This window comes from Aegilops tauschii, chromosome 7 (assembly GCF_002575655.3).
Source record: "Aegilops tauschii subsp. strangulata cultivar AL8/78 chromosome 7, Aet v6.0, whole genome shotgun sequence".
Classification (NCBI taxonomy): Eukaryota; Viridiplantae; Streptophyta; class Magnoliopsida; order Poales; family Poaceae; genus Aegilops; species Aegilops tauschii.
In genome coordinates this window covers 71,987,292-72,001,554 of record NC_053041.3, presented here as the reverse complement: position 1 = coordinate 72,001,554, position 14,263 = coordinate 71,987,292, and the positions used below count along the sequence as shown (strand labels likewise).

General features: G+C 45.5%; 1 pseudogene; it reads right to left on the bottom strand.

Moving 5' to 3' along the window:
• Positions 1-12,951, bottom strand: part of LOC109753290 (very-long-chain 3-oxoacyl-CoA reductase 1-like) — a 178,228-nt pseudogene extending 165,277 nt beyond the window's left edge.
• Between the last annotated feature and the right edge of the window lie 1,312 nt (positions 12,952-14,263).

The window sequence follows — 14,263 nt, the reverse complement described above, 5'->3', positions numbered from 1 at the left end:
ATCGCCGTAAGGATCACGGTTTGAGACCAAGTGTTGGTCGTGGTTGTGGTCGCCGTAAGGATCACAGTGGTATCAAGGATACCGAGTCGTTGTATATTCAAGATGTTGTGCGAGAATCGTGGGTAAAGATCAAGCTCCTTGTGTTCATTCAATGATCGCTACGGTATTGTTTATACCAAGCTTGATTTGATCCTGAGATGATCGTGTGGTGTCTGAGGTTGGTAAGTGATGCATGTGTTGGTTACAAGGTAACCTGAGCAGAATAAGTGGTGCATATAGTGTCATCATGTTGCATGCTAATATTGTTGGATTAATATGTTAATGATGTACTAGCTGTATCATGCTTATGTTGGTCATGCCATGTTATTCTAACGATCTCATGATAATTCCTGTTTAACCTGTAATTGCCATGCTGTTGTTTGCCTTGAATGCTTCTGGTTATTGTGAGCTTGCAAGTACATTCAATGTACTGACCTGGCATGTCATGCCAGTTTGCAGGTCATGCCGGATTTGATTGCTTGCTTGTCGTGGTTTTCGTTCGTGCGAGCTAGGATAAGCGTTCCAGCCAGAGTTCACCACTGTCGTCGTTGTTCCGCTGCTAGAGTTATTCCGCTGCTTCGAGTTGTTCTGCTGCTTGCATAGAGCAACTGAGGATGGCGTAGTGTCGCCGTACCGATGTTACTCATTGTAATATCGGAGACCTTGTACTCATATTCGTGTAATAATAAAGAGCTGGTTTGTTCTATGCTAAGCAGTGCCGTATTCCAGAAGACTTCTCCTCGATCTCTGGTGAGTGTAGTTGGCATCGGTTCGGATCCACTATAGCTCAACCTTTGCATTTCTCTAGTTCCTTTTTCTTTCGGTGTTTGGTTTCATTTCCGTCCCAGCAGAGTAATGCCAAGTGATCCCAACACTGTTTGCAAAAATGGTGCTCAGGTATCGCACCGATGTCTTTCCTTCAGTCCCGCCTATCATTTCGGTGATGGACATGCGTCTATCCCGGATCGTTCTTTTATTTTGTCGTGTTGGCAACCCTTAATGATCTCAGTTATCAGGAAAGGGCAATGACAGCAGCCTCAGCTTTTCCCCGCTATCCTATTTCTTGGACGAGTACGGATCTTTTTCTGTCCGCTTGATAATAATGTGGTTGCGACTTTCGTGTCCCACTGCATGATTACCAAGTACATCGTTGCCTCCGAGCTAGTTCAGGTTGCCACCTGGCTAAGCTAGCACTCGGTGTAGCGCTTTTTACACCAATTCTTCCACACATTTATTCGTCCTCATGCACCTCGTCACAGCATGCTAGATCGTAATACCGGAGATTCCACGAAATTTGTGTGCTTAAGTAGGCATGCATATTGTGTGAGTAGCAGTAATATGTGATGATTGCTTGATTAATTATATTAGTAGTATGCTTGTGCATTTTCGTTTTAGTCGTTTCTTTTGTTCCTTTCTTTGGGCCTTTAGTGTTAAAAAAATTCCCTATTAAAGTTGCTCGTCAGCCAACCTGGACCCGAAGAGTCAGCAAGAAATGCATATATTTGGAAACTCAGCTAAACATAATGGAATTGTCAGCAGACTGCAGTGAAATTGGGAATATCTTGTCTGGATGCAAAAGAAATCCTGGATGGACAGTCAGTATAAAGTTTGCATTAGCGTGCACTCATCACAACAAGATAATTAAATCGAGCAAGCAGATAAATTGTGTGCAAGGTTGGCAGAAGATTATCAAAGGTATGGCTTAGATACAAGTTTAATTTTTCGTTGAGGATGATTTTGGAACTCGATGTACCTGGAAGCAAGCAAAAATATGGCATATACTCAGAAAGGAGGATAGTCCTGCAAAACCCCGTTTCATGCAAGAAATCAATAGAAAAAATATTCAGATGGTTATATATGTGGAAATCGGTCCGCATATCTCAATAAGAAGCTTCTGGTGTAAGCAACTCAATCTTTCCTTGCAAGATACCCGATAAGCTTCCAAGGCAAGATTCATCTATCTTCCTCTGTACGATACATGGATGATTTTCCGAACAAGGTACCCTGTCTTCTTCTGTAAGCAACCGTGAAGATTTCCGGCGTAAGGTACTGAGTCTTTCCCCGGCAAAGTCTTTAAGGGGGTAAGCTTCTGAAGCATGATATTCAGTCTTCTTCAGCAAGCTGTCCGATGAATGTTTCGAGCACAAGCCAGCCAATCTTCCTCAGTAAGACATTGGTAAAAGGTAGTACGCTATGAATTGACAGCATATGGCAGTGAATCCCAAGAATCAGATCCGCAACATTTTGGTCAGAAGCAAGAATCAGTCAGAATACACGTCTGTCTCGGGAGTCAAGTCCTCATATATATGCAATGAGCATACCACCAATATCTTACAAGTCACTCGGATGAGGATCTGATAACCACGTGAGGATGGTTAATAGAAGAAAGCCAGTATACACCGCAGTGTGACAAAGGGATTATGAGGATTGACGACATCAATGAGCTCAATACAAGTACCCGTGAACCTGGAAAATGATCCTGATGAGCCCTTGTCCCCTTTTTCTCCAATGACGGCACCACGCCTGTGATCTGAGCTGTTTCTAGCTATCCGGGGTGGATGCCGATTTTTGTTTCTCTCTTCAACAACTGTCACGAGTCTGAGCTGCTTTTCGGTCGTCTCGTACAGCTGTTGAGTTTCTTTTTGTGACAGTAGCCCTATAGCTGCTTTTTGGCTATTTTAGGGAGCTGCCACCTTCTTCTTATCGACCCGGTCTCATGCTCTGAGCTGTGTTTCGGCTTCCTGAGCCGTGGTTGAGTTATTTCAGTAATGTCCCAGATCTGAGTGGTAAAGACCTTTCTGGTGGCTACTGATTTATTTCCGATTTCTTGCAAGGGTTTCGGATGATCATTTCCCAACGATCAGAACTTGAGAGGTGTTGAACCTGCCATTTAATGGGTTACCCTATCAGAAAAATGAGGATAAGCTACGATTGCCGAAAAATTGCACCGACAGTACCTATGGTCATACAAAGAAACAATATGGCTCAGCTCTTTCATCCAATGATCCAGACCAAGAAAACAAAAATGAAGGAGCAAGACCAGCGATGCAGGTATGAAAATTCTTGCATAACCCCCATGGTGCAGATCCCCCGGACAGTCTAAGTCAGTATTGATCCACATGGATATGCCTACAGCATGAGTAATCGGCATGAGGAATATTAGTCTGGAAGCCTGAGTCCTCACTAATATGAATCATCATGGATAGCCTGTCGTGAACAATATTTTTTCCGTCAGAAGCACCGTCAGCCAAGTCTGCAGATATTATCATACAGGCCAAACCCTTTATGCTGGCCGCGACAGGAGACAATCAAGTATTTGGTACGGATCCGATACTCACGACAATGGAACCAGTTATGATGATTCGGATACTTCTGCCATGAGTCAGAATCTGTCAGGAAACGGTTATGTTTTAACTCACTGCTTGGAACCCAAAGGACTTGCATTTAGTGGAGAAACCCAATGCAAGGACACAGAGCTTGAGTTTTCATCAGAAAAATCTGATCATAATTACATGAAAGGTTGTCAGTGCCGGGTGGCACACCCAGCGGAAATCACTTTTGGATTTGTGAGACGGACATATATTTCAGTCATGATAATCAAATCACAGTCAGCTAGTCAGCAGATCTAGAAAGAAATTGGAGCCTATATAAGCATAAGCAAGCCAGGTAATGTCTGTCAGAATGTAGATACAGTGAATCAAACCACCCCTGGGCCAGTCGGATAAAATTTAGTGGGAACATCAATAAAGGAAAAAGGATACCCGAGTTGGAAACGGTTTCCTTAAGTCCGAATATTCATACTTGTTCCGTGAGCAACCAAATCTCGAGGATGAGATTTCTTTAAGGTGGTAAGGTTTGTGACAGCCTGACTTTTGGCCCTTTCTTTTTCTTTTGTTTTTCCGAGGTTTTTGCATGAGTTTTTCTTTTTCATGGCATTGTGGTCTGGAAACTGAAGAAGATGCCCTCTTCTTTGTTTCCAGAGTGCCTTGTCATTCCCAAATCTTTCCCTGGACCCTGTCATTTTCATCCTAGCCCAGATCCCTATATTCTTTTTATTGGGAATATTCCTTTTCTGTTAAAGGAATAACTCAAATTGCCCTAGGTTGTGAAACAACCGATATTTCCCTCACTCCTAAAATTCCCAAATAATTCTCATAAATTTTTTGGGTCATATCTTGCTCAAAAATGGCAAAACTTTTCATTGCCATGTTCAAAAATAATCCTCCAATAATTCATTTCCTATTCTGCCCTAAATGGCACATTGTGAAGCAAGTGCCATTTTACTTTTCCCAATTGACCTAAAACTCCTTGGACATATTTTCATGTCCATATCATTGCCACATGCCAAAATGCAACCTCATTTCCCTAGTAATTATTTAATTATGATTTTCCAAAGTTTCTGTCCAGAAAGAAGCTTTGTGAAGGAGGTACAAGCTAGGAATATCCAAATGAGTTGCCATTTTGCATGATCCCTTATATCATCATATCATAGCCCTCCACCAAAGTTTAGCTCATTTCATGCCTCCATGTGAGCTCATCTTCAATTCTTTGATTCTGCCCAAAATTTCAGTTTGTGAAGCAAGTATATTTTATCTTGATCCATTATGGATGTAAAGTTTTCTAGACCTTCTAGTATCCTTATATCTTCCCTCCTCCAAGTTGTGGCTCAATCCCTTTGACCATTTGCCCTGTGGAATCTTTCCAAGTTTCTGGTCAGAATAAATCTTTCCAAAGCAAGTGCTATTTTGGTTCATCCAAATGGCATGAAACTCCTTGGGCATCTTAATATCTTCAAATAATTGGGCCATAACCATTTTCAGCTCAATTGATGCAACTATGTGAGTGCATCATCCAAATTCTCATTTCTGACCAGTGGGTCACTTACTACAGAAACCACCCTCTAAACTCCTCCTCTTAAGCTGATTTCTTGTGATCTTAGTCACCTTAGAGGGTGATCATCACCAGACAAAATATTTACCACGTTACCAAGCTGGTTTAACCACAGCAAGTTACAAACACCTTCTTACTGATTTACTTTTGGAGCTAAGTGCAAATCTCTTCTTTGCCGCTGGACCGATTTATTTCTTCAGTTAGACTAAGGGCACCAAGTTACATACATTAGACATGGCCGTCCACGCCAAGGAGCGACGATTGCGCCAGTGCGCGTGGTGATCATGCTTGCGCCATGGCTGCGGGCGTGCTCTCGCTTGTTCCGGCCACTATGCTCGTCTCCTCCCTCCTCGTATCGACCTCAAACCTTGTCCAGGAGCTCGCCCGTGCTCGAATGCGTCTCCATGTATCGGTTGCTCGTAGTGGTTCGGCATAAATGCGCCGCTAGCTCCATGCCCATGTCGTGCCCCGCCTCTGTCCTCCATTAGAGCAGTGCTCAAGCTCGTTTGTGATGCTCCAGAGCCTTCCCCGTGCCTATATAAGGGACCCCCAACCTCCTCCGCAGCTCACACCTTCCTCCCCGCCTCATTTTCCCTCTGGAATCACCGCATCTCGCCGTTGTTCGCCGTCACCCTCCATGGCCGCCTCGGCCTCGGCTTGGGTCCGGCCACCACAGGCGTCCCCACGCCTCTCATCCACGTACATCGACCTCCCCTCGTCCCATTCAGCCGCCCCACCCCCTTGCCCCCTCGCCAGAGCGGCCGCATCGCCGAAGAACCCCATCACCCGAAGCTCTCTGCCTCTCCCATGGCGCCGCCTCTCCCCTCCGTCCCGTGCCTCCCCGGGAGCCGCCTTTCCTCAGGATGGGTGCGGCTGGCCGCTGCGGTGCCGCCGGTGGCCGCGCCACAGCCGGGGATCGCCGGAGCCGGCCGGCCCCTTGGCCTCTTCCCTCCCCTGCCGCTGCTCTGCTTCACGCGAGGCACAGGCGCGGGTAGAAGGAGACGAGCGCCCGTGCCCCCTCGCCCTGCGCCTGGGACCCACGCGCCAGTGGCCCAGGGCCCAGGTCCACGTGGCAAGTGGAAGCGTATTCTCGGGAGTACATCTCATCTTTTCTGAAAGCATATTCAATTTCTACTTCGGCCTGAAGTTCGTTTGCCGGGTCAGAAACCGTATTTTATCAAATCCGTTTCTGCCTTATCCACTCAGGGACCCGTTGGTGATAATTATTTTTCACAGATTAGTCCCTGTTCTTCCAACCTTCACAACTTTTCAACCATAACTCCAAATGAGGTGATTCCAAAGCCTATTTCCTCGTTTCGTCGGGCCCGTTCTATTGGTTTCATTTTCGCTATGGTTTGACACTCTGAAAATGACCTTATTGCCCTTGCGCGTAAACAGCCCCTCCGAGAGAGAACTGTTTCCGGTAAATCTTTCCGCGGCTTAACCGCACTTCTCCCCGGTGACTTCTTCCACCCCAGGCAAGCCACAATACCCACTTGCATGATAGTCATGCAGTAGCCATGGTTTTCAACTTGAATCTTTATTAAATGATTGCTTATTGTAAAGATGGTTATCGTTGTTCCGGTGATGTTTAGATTTGCATGTTCACTTTTGTGCTAGGTTGTCTTGTACTCTGTTATCATGTTCTACCTGCTAGTATTTCCTTTCATATATTTATGCTTGCTAGTAGTACATGTTGATGTACTGGTGATGTTCATGCTAGTCAGTATGTCATGCTCAGTGGATATGATTCATTGTTGATATGGTGGATAGTATGTGATACCATCATTATTATGTTGATATCATGTCCATGCATTGTAATTTGCATCATGTTATTTTATCATGGCTCAGCATATTTGCATTCAAGTTAACCGGATTAAATTGAACTTGAACAACTGTTGGCTGAGTCATGGTGCCGCTGAATCGATGCTGACCAGTGCAACCACGCTTACCGGTATGGGACGGTCCTAACTGGGTCTATTGTTGTGCCTCTCGCCGGTGCCTCCAACGAGGGAAGGTTATGGGCGCGCGCTACCCTGATCAGGTAGGCGGACATAACCTTGTGTGCCCGTTGTTGAGTTATTTTTGGATCCGTGTCCCCGTGTGGGACGGGCCGCGACGGTGGTCGTTGTGTCTTGAGGTAGACACGGGGCCACCCATGACTTAGCCCAGAGGGGAGTGAGTCGGAGTGGCCGGGAGAGTGTCATGGCAGTAGATCGGTTTTGTCGGAACGCTGTTGGTCCACCCGAATGGGAGTGCGAGGCCATGGGTTCCGTAGTGTGGGTACAGTGTACTAACCTCTGCAGAGTGTATATTAAATCTATCGATAGCCGCGCCCGTGGATAAGGGTCAAGGTCGAAAGTAGGTCACACCATGAGTCAACAGTAATAAGAATAACTTGATTAATGACAACTCGTGGTTGTGATCGCCGTAAGGATCACGGACCATTTATTGGTCGGGTTGTGATCGCCGTAAGGATCACGGTTTGAGACCAAGTGTTGGTCGTGGTTGTGATCGCCGTAAGGATCACGGTGGTATCAAGGATACCGAGTCGTTGTATATTCATGATGTTGTGCGAGAATCGTGGGTAAAGATCAAGCTCCTTGTGGTCATTCAATGATCGCTACGGTATTGTTTATACCAAGCTTGATTTGATCCTGAGATGATCGTGTGATGTCTGAGGTTGGTAAGTGATGCATGTGTTGGTTACAAGGTAGCCTGAGCAGAAAAAGTGGTGCATATAGTGTCATCATGTTGCATGCTAATATTGTCGGATTAATATGTTAATGATGTACTAGCTGTATCATGTTTATGTTGGTCATGCCATGTTATTCTAACGATCTCATGATAATTCCTGTTTAACCTCTAATTGCCATGCTGTTGTTTGCCTTGAATGCTTCTGGTTATTGTGAGCTTGCAAGTACATTCAATGTACTGACCTGGCGTGTCATGCCAGTTTGCAGGTCATGCCGGATTTGATTGCTTGCTTGTCGTGGTTTTCGTTCGTGCGAGCTAGGATAAGCGTTCCAGCCAGAGTCCCTGCGGATTGGAGTTCACCACCGTCGTCGTTGTTCCGCTGCTAGAGTTATTCCGCTGCTTCGAGTTGTTCTGCTGCTTGCATAGAGCAACTAAGGATGGCGGAGTGTCGCCGTATCGATGTTATTCATTGTAATATCGGAGACCTTGTACTCATATTCGTGTAATAATAAAGAGCTTGTTTGTTCTATGCTAAGAAGTGTCGTATTCCAGAAGACTTCTCCTCGATCTCTGGGCTGGAATACTTGGCGTTCCGGTTTTCTGTGAGCCGGGGTGCCACAGGCTTGGTATCAGAGCAGGTCTGGCTGTAGGACGCCCTAGACCGCGCGAACGTTAGAAATCGGTAGTATAGACCCCAGTTTGTTTGTTGCACTTGATTGCTGCATTTGTTTGTCGCATAGCATGCATATAGATTATTATTTTGTTACTAACGGTTTATCTGGTGAGTGTAGCTGGCATCGGTTTGGATCCACTACAGCTCAACCTTTGCATTTCTCTAGTTCCTTTTTCTTTCGGTGTTTGGTGTCATTTCCGTCCCAACAGATTAATGCCAAGTGATCCCGACACTGTTTGCCAAAATGGTGCTCAGGTATCGCACCGATGTCTTTCCTTCAGTCCGGCCTATCATTTCGGTGATGGACATGCGTCTATCCTGGATCGTTCTTTTATTTTGTCGTGTTGGCAACCCTTAATGATCTCAGTTATCAGGAAAGGGCAATGACAGCAGCCTCAGCTTTTCCCCGCTATCCTATTTCTTGGACGAGTACGGATCTTTTTCCGTCCGCTTGATAATAATGTGGTTGCGACCTTCGTGTCCCACTGCATGATTACCAAGTACGTCGTTGCCTCCGAGCTAGTTCAGGTTGCCACCTGGCTAAGCTAGCACTTGGTGTAGCGCTGTTTACACCAGTTCTTCCACCCATATATTCGTCCTCATGCACATCGTCACAGGATGCTAGATCGTAATACCGGAGATTCCGCGAAATTTGTGTGCTTAGGTAGGCATGCATATTGTGTGAGTAGCAGTAATATGTGATGATTGCTTGATTAATTATATTAGTAGTATGCTTGTGCGTTTTCGTTTTAGTCGTTTCTTTTGTTCCTTTCTTTGGGCCTTTAGTGTTAAAAAAAATTCCCTATTAAAGTTGCTCGTCAGCCGACACTGGACCCGAAGAGTCAGCAAGAAATGCATATATTTGGAAACTCAACTAAACAGAATGGAATTGTCAGCAGACTGCAGTGAAATTGGGAATATCTTGTCTGGATGCAAAAGAAATCCTGGATGGACTGTCAGTATAAAGTTTGCATTAGCGTGCACTCATCACAACAAGATAATTAAATCAGCAAGAAGATAAATTGTGTGCAAGGTTGGCAGAAGATTATCAAAGGTATGGCTTAGATACAAGTTTAATTTTTCGTTGAGGATGATTTTGGAACTCGATGTACCTGGAAGCAAGCAAAAATATGGCATATACTCAGAAAGGAGGATTGTCCTGCAAAACCCCGTTTCATGCAAGAAATCAATAGAAAAAATATTCAGATGGTTATATATGTGGAAATCGGTCCGCATATCTCAATAAGAAGCTTCTGGTGTAAGCAACTCAATCTTTCCTCGCAAGATACCCGAGAAGCTTCCAAGGCAAGATTCATCTATCTTCCTCTGTACGATACATGGATGATTTTCCGAACAAGGTACCCTGTCTTCTTCTGTAAGCAACCGTGAAGACTTCCTGCGTAAGGTACTGAGTCTTTCCCCGGCAAAGTCTTTAAGGGGGTAAGCTTCTGAAGCATGATATTCAGTCTTCTTCAGCAAGCTGTCCGATGAAAGTTTCGAGCACAAGCCAGCCAATCTTCCTCAGTAAGACATTGGTAAAAGGTAGTACGCTATGAATTGACAGCATATGGCAGTGAATCCCAAGAATCAGATCCGCAACATTTTGGTCAGAAGCAAGAATCAGTCAGAATACACGTCTGTTTTGGGAGTCAGGTCCTCATATATATGCAATGAGCATACCACCAATATCTTACAAGTCACTCGGATGAGGATCTGATAACCACGTGAGGATGGTTAATAGAAGAAAGCCAGTATACACCGCAGTGTGACAAAGGGATTATGAGGATTGACGACATCAATGAGCTCAATACAAGTACCCGTGAACCTGGAAAATGATCCTGATGAGCCCTTGTCCCCTTTTTCTCCAATGACGGCACCACGCCTGTGAACTGATCTGTTTCTAGCTATCCGGGGTGGATGCCAATTTTTGTTTCTCTCTTCAACAACTGTCACGAGTCTGAGCTGCTTTTCGGCCGTCTCGTACAGCTGTTGAGTTTCTTTTTGTGACAGTAGCCCTATAGCTGCTTTTTGGCTATTTTAGGGAGCTGCCACCTTCTTCTTATCAACCCGGTCTCATGCTCTGAGCAGTGTTTCGGCTTCCTGAGCCGTGGTTGAGTTATTTCAGTAATGTCCCAGATCTGAGTGGTAAAGACCTTTCTGGTGGCTACTGATTTATTTCCGATTTCTTGCAAGGGTTTCGGATGATCATTTCCCAACGATCAGAACTTGAGAGGTGTTGAACCTGCCATTTAATGGGTTACCCTGTCAGAAAAATGAGGATAAGCTACGATTGCTGAAAAATTGCACCGACAGTACCTATGGTCATACAAAGAAACAATATGGCTCAGCTCTTTCATCCAAAGATCCAGACCAAGAAAACAAAAATGAAGGAGCAAGACCAGCGATGCAGGTGTGAAAATTCTTGCATAACCCCCATGGTGCAGATCCCCCGGACAGTCTAAGTCAGTATTGATCCACATGGATATGCCTACAACATGAGTAATCGGCATGAGGAATATTAGTCTGGAAGCCTGAGTCCTCACTAATATGAATCATCATGGATAGCCTGTCGTGAACAAAATTTTTCCATCAGAAGCAACGTCAGCCAAGTCTACAGATATTATCATACAGGCCAAACCCTTTATGCTGGCCGCGACAGGAGACAATCAAATATTTGGTACGGATCCGATACTCACGACAATGGAACCAGTTATGATGATTCAGAAACTTCTGCCATGAGTCAGAATCTGTCAGGAAACGGTTATGTTTTAACTCACTGCTTGGAACCCAAAGGACTTGCATTTAGTGGAGAAACCCAATGCAAGGACACAGAGCTTGAGTTTTCATCAGAAAAATCTGATCATAATTACCTGAAAGGTTGTCAGTGCCGGGTGGCACACCCAGCGGAAATCACTTTTGGATTTGTGAGACGGACATATATTTCAGTCGTGATAATCAAATCACAGTCAGCTAGTCAGCAGATCTAAAAAGAAATTGGAGCCTATATAAGCATGAGCAAGCCAAGTAACGTCTGTCAGAATGTAGATACAGTGAATCAAACCACCCCAGGGCCAGTCGGATAAAATTTAGTGGGAACATCAATAAAGGAAAAAGGATACCCGAGTTGGAAACGGTTTCCTTAAGTCAGAATATTCATACTTGTTCTGTGAGCAACCAAATCTCGAGGACGAGATTTCTTTAAGGGGGTAAGGTTTGTGAGAGCCTGATTTTTGGCCCTTTCTTTTTCTTTTGTTTTTCCGAGGTTTTTGCATGAGTTTTTCTTTTTCATGGCTTTGTGGTCTAGAAACTGAAGAAGATGCCCTCTTCTTTGTTTCCAGAGTGGCTTGTCATTCCCAAATCTTTCCCTGGACCCTGCCATTTTCATCCTAGCCCAAATCCCTATATTCTTTTATTTGGAATATTCCTTTTCTATTAAAGGAATAACTCAAATTGCCCTAGCTTGTGAAGCAACCTATATTTCCCTCACTCCTAAAATTCCCAAATAATTCTCATAAATTTTTTGGGTCATATCTTGCTCAAAAATGGCAAAACTTTTCATTGCCATGTTCAAAAATAATCCTCCAATAATTCATTTCCTATTCTGCCCTAAATGGCACATTCTGAAGCAAGTGCCATTTTCCTTTGCCCAATTGACCTCAAACTCCTTGGACATATTTTCATGTCCATATCATTGCCACATGCCAAAATGCAACCTCATTTGCCTAGTAATTATTTAATTATGATTTTCCAAATTTTTGTCCAGAAAGAAGCTTTGTGAAGGAGGTACAAGCTAGGCATATCCAAATGAGTTGCCATTTTGCATGATCCCTCATATCATCATATCATATCCCTCCACCAAAGTTGAGCTCATTTCATGCCTCCATGTGAGCTCATCTTCAATTCTTTGATTCTGCCCAAAATTTCAGTTTGTGAAGCAAGTATATTTTATCTTGATCCATTATGGCTGTAAAGTTTTCTAGACCTTCTAGTATCCTTATATCTTCCCTCCTCCAAGTTCTGGCTCAATCCCTTTGACCATTTGCCCTGTGGAATGTTTCGAAGTTTCTGGTCAGAATAAATCTTTCCAAAGCAAGTGCTATTTTGGTTCATCCAAATGGCATGAAACTCCTTGGGAATCTTAATATCTTCAAATAATTAGGCCATAAACATTTTCAGCTCAATTGATGCAACTATGTGAGTGCATCATCCAAATTCTCATTTCTGACCAGTGGGTCACTTTCTACAGAAACCACCCTCTAAACTCCTCCTCTTAATCTGATTTCTTGTGATCTTAGTCACCTTACAGTGTGATCATCACCAGACAAAACATTTACCACGTTACCAAGCTGGTTTAACCACAGCAAGTTACAAACACCTTCTTACTGATTTACTTTTGGAGCTAAGTGCAAATCTCTTCTTTGCCCCTGGACCAATTTATTTCCTCAGTTAGACTAAGGGCACCAAGGTACATACACTGGACATGGCTGGCCACGCCAAGGAGCGCCGCTTGCGCCAGTGTGCGTGGTGATCACGCTTGCGTCATGGCTGCAGGCGTGCTCTGGCTTGTTCCGGCCACTATGCTCGTCTCCTCCCTCCTCGTATCGACCTCAAACCTTGTCCAGCAGCTCGCCCGTGCTCGACTGCGTCTCCATGTATCGGTTTCTAGTAGTGGGTCGGCATAAATGCGCCGCTAGCTCCATGCCCGTGTCGTGCCCCGCCTCTGTCCTCCATTAGAGCACTGCTCAAGGTCGTTTGTGATGCTCCAGAGCCTTCCCCGTGCCTATATAAAGGACCCCCGACCTCCTCCTCAGCTCACACCTCCCTCCCCCGCCGCATTTTCCCTTTGGAATCGCCGCATCTCGCCGTTGTTCGCCGTCACCCTCCATGGCAGCCTCGGCCTCGGCTTGGGTCCGGCCACCACAGGCGTCCCCACGCCTCTCATCCACGTACATCGACCTCCCCTCGTCCCACTCAGCCGCCCCACCCCCTTGCCCCCTCGCGGGAGCGGCCGCATCGCCGAAGAACCCCGTCACCCGAAGCTCTCTGCCTCTCCCATGGCGCCGCCTCTCCCCTCCGTCTCGTGCCTCCCCGGCAGCCGCCTTTCCTCCGGATGGGTGCGGCTGGCCGCTGCGGTCCCGCCGGTGGCCACGCCACAGCCGGGGATCGCCGGAGCCGGCCGGCCCCTTGGCCTCTGCCCTCCCCTGCCGCTGCTCTACTTCACGCGAGGCACCGGCGCGGGAAGAAGGAGACGAGCGCCCGTGCCCCTCGCCCTGCGCCTGGGACCCACGCGCCAGTGGCCCAGGGCCCAGGTCCACGTGGCAAGTGGAAGCGTATTTTCGGGAGTACATCTCTTTTCTGAAAGCATATTCAATTTCTACTTCGGCATGAAGTACGTTTTCCATGTCAGAAAGCGTATTTTAGCAAATCTGTTTCTGCCTTATCCACTCAGGGACCCGTTGATGATAATTGTTTTTCACAGATTAGTCCCTGTTCTTCCAACCTTCACAACTTTTCAACCATAACTCCAAATGAGGTGATTCCAAAGCCTATTTCTTCGTTTCTTCGAGCCCGTTCTATTGGTTTCATTTTCACTATGGTTTGACACTGTGAAAATGACCTTATTGCCCTTGCGCGTAAACAGCCCCTCCGAGAGAGAACTATTTCCGGTAAATCTTTCCGCGACTTCGCCGCACTTCTCCCCGGTGACTTCTTCCACCCCAGGCAAGCCACAATACCCACTTGCATGATAGTCATGCAGTAGCCATGGTTTTCAACTTGAATCTTTATTAAATGTTTGCTTGTTGTAAAGATGGTTATCGTTGTTCCGGTGATGTTTAGATTTGCATGTTCACTTTTATGCTAGGTTGTCTTGTACTCTGTTATCATGTTCTACCTGCTAGTATTTCCTTTCATATATTTATGCTTGCAAGTAGTACATGTTGATGTACTGGTGATGTTCATGCT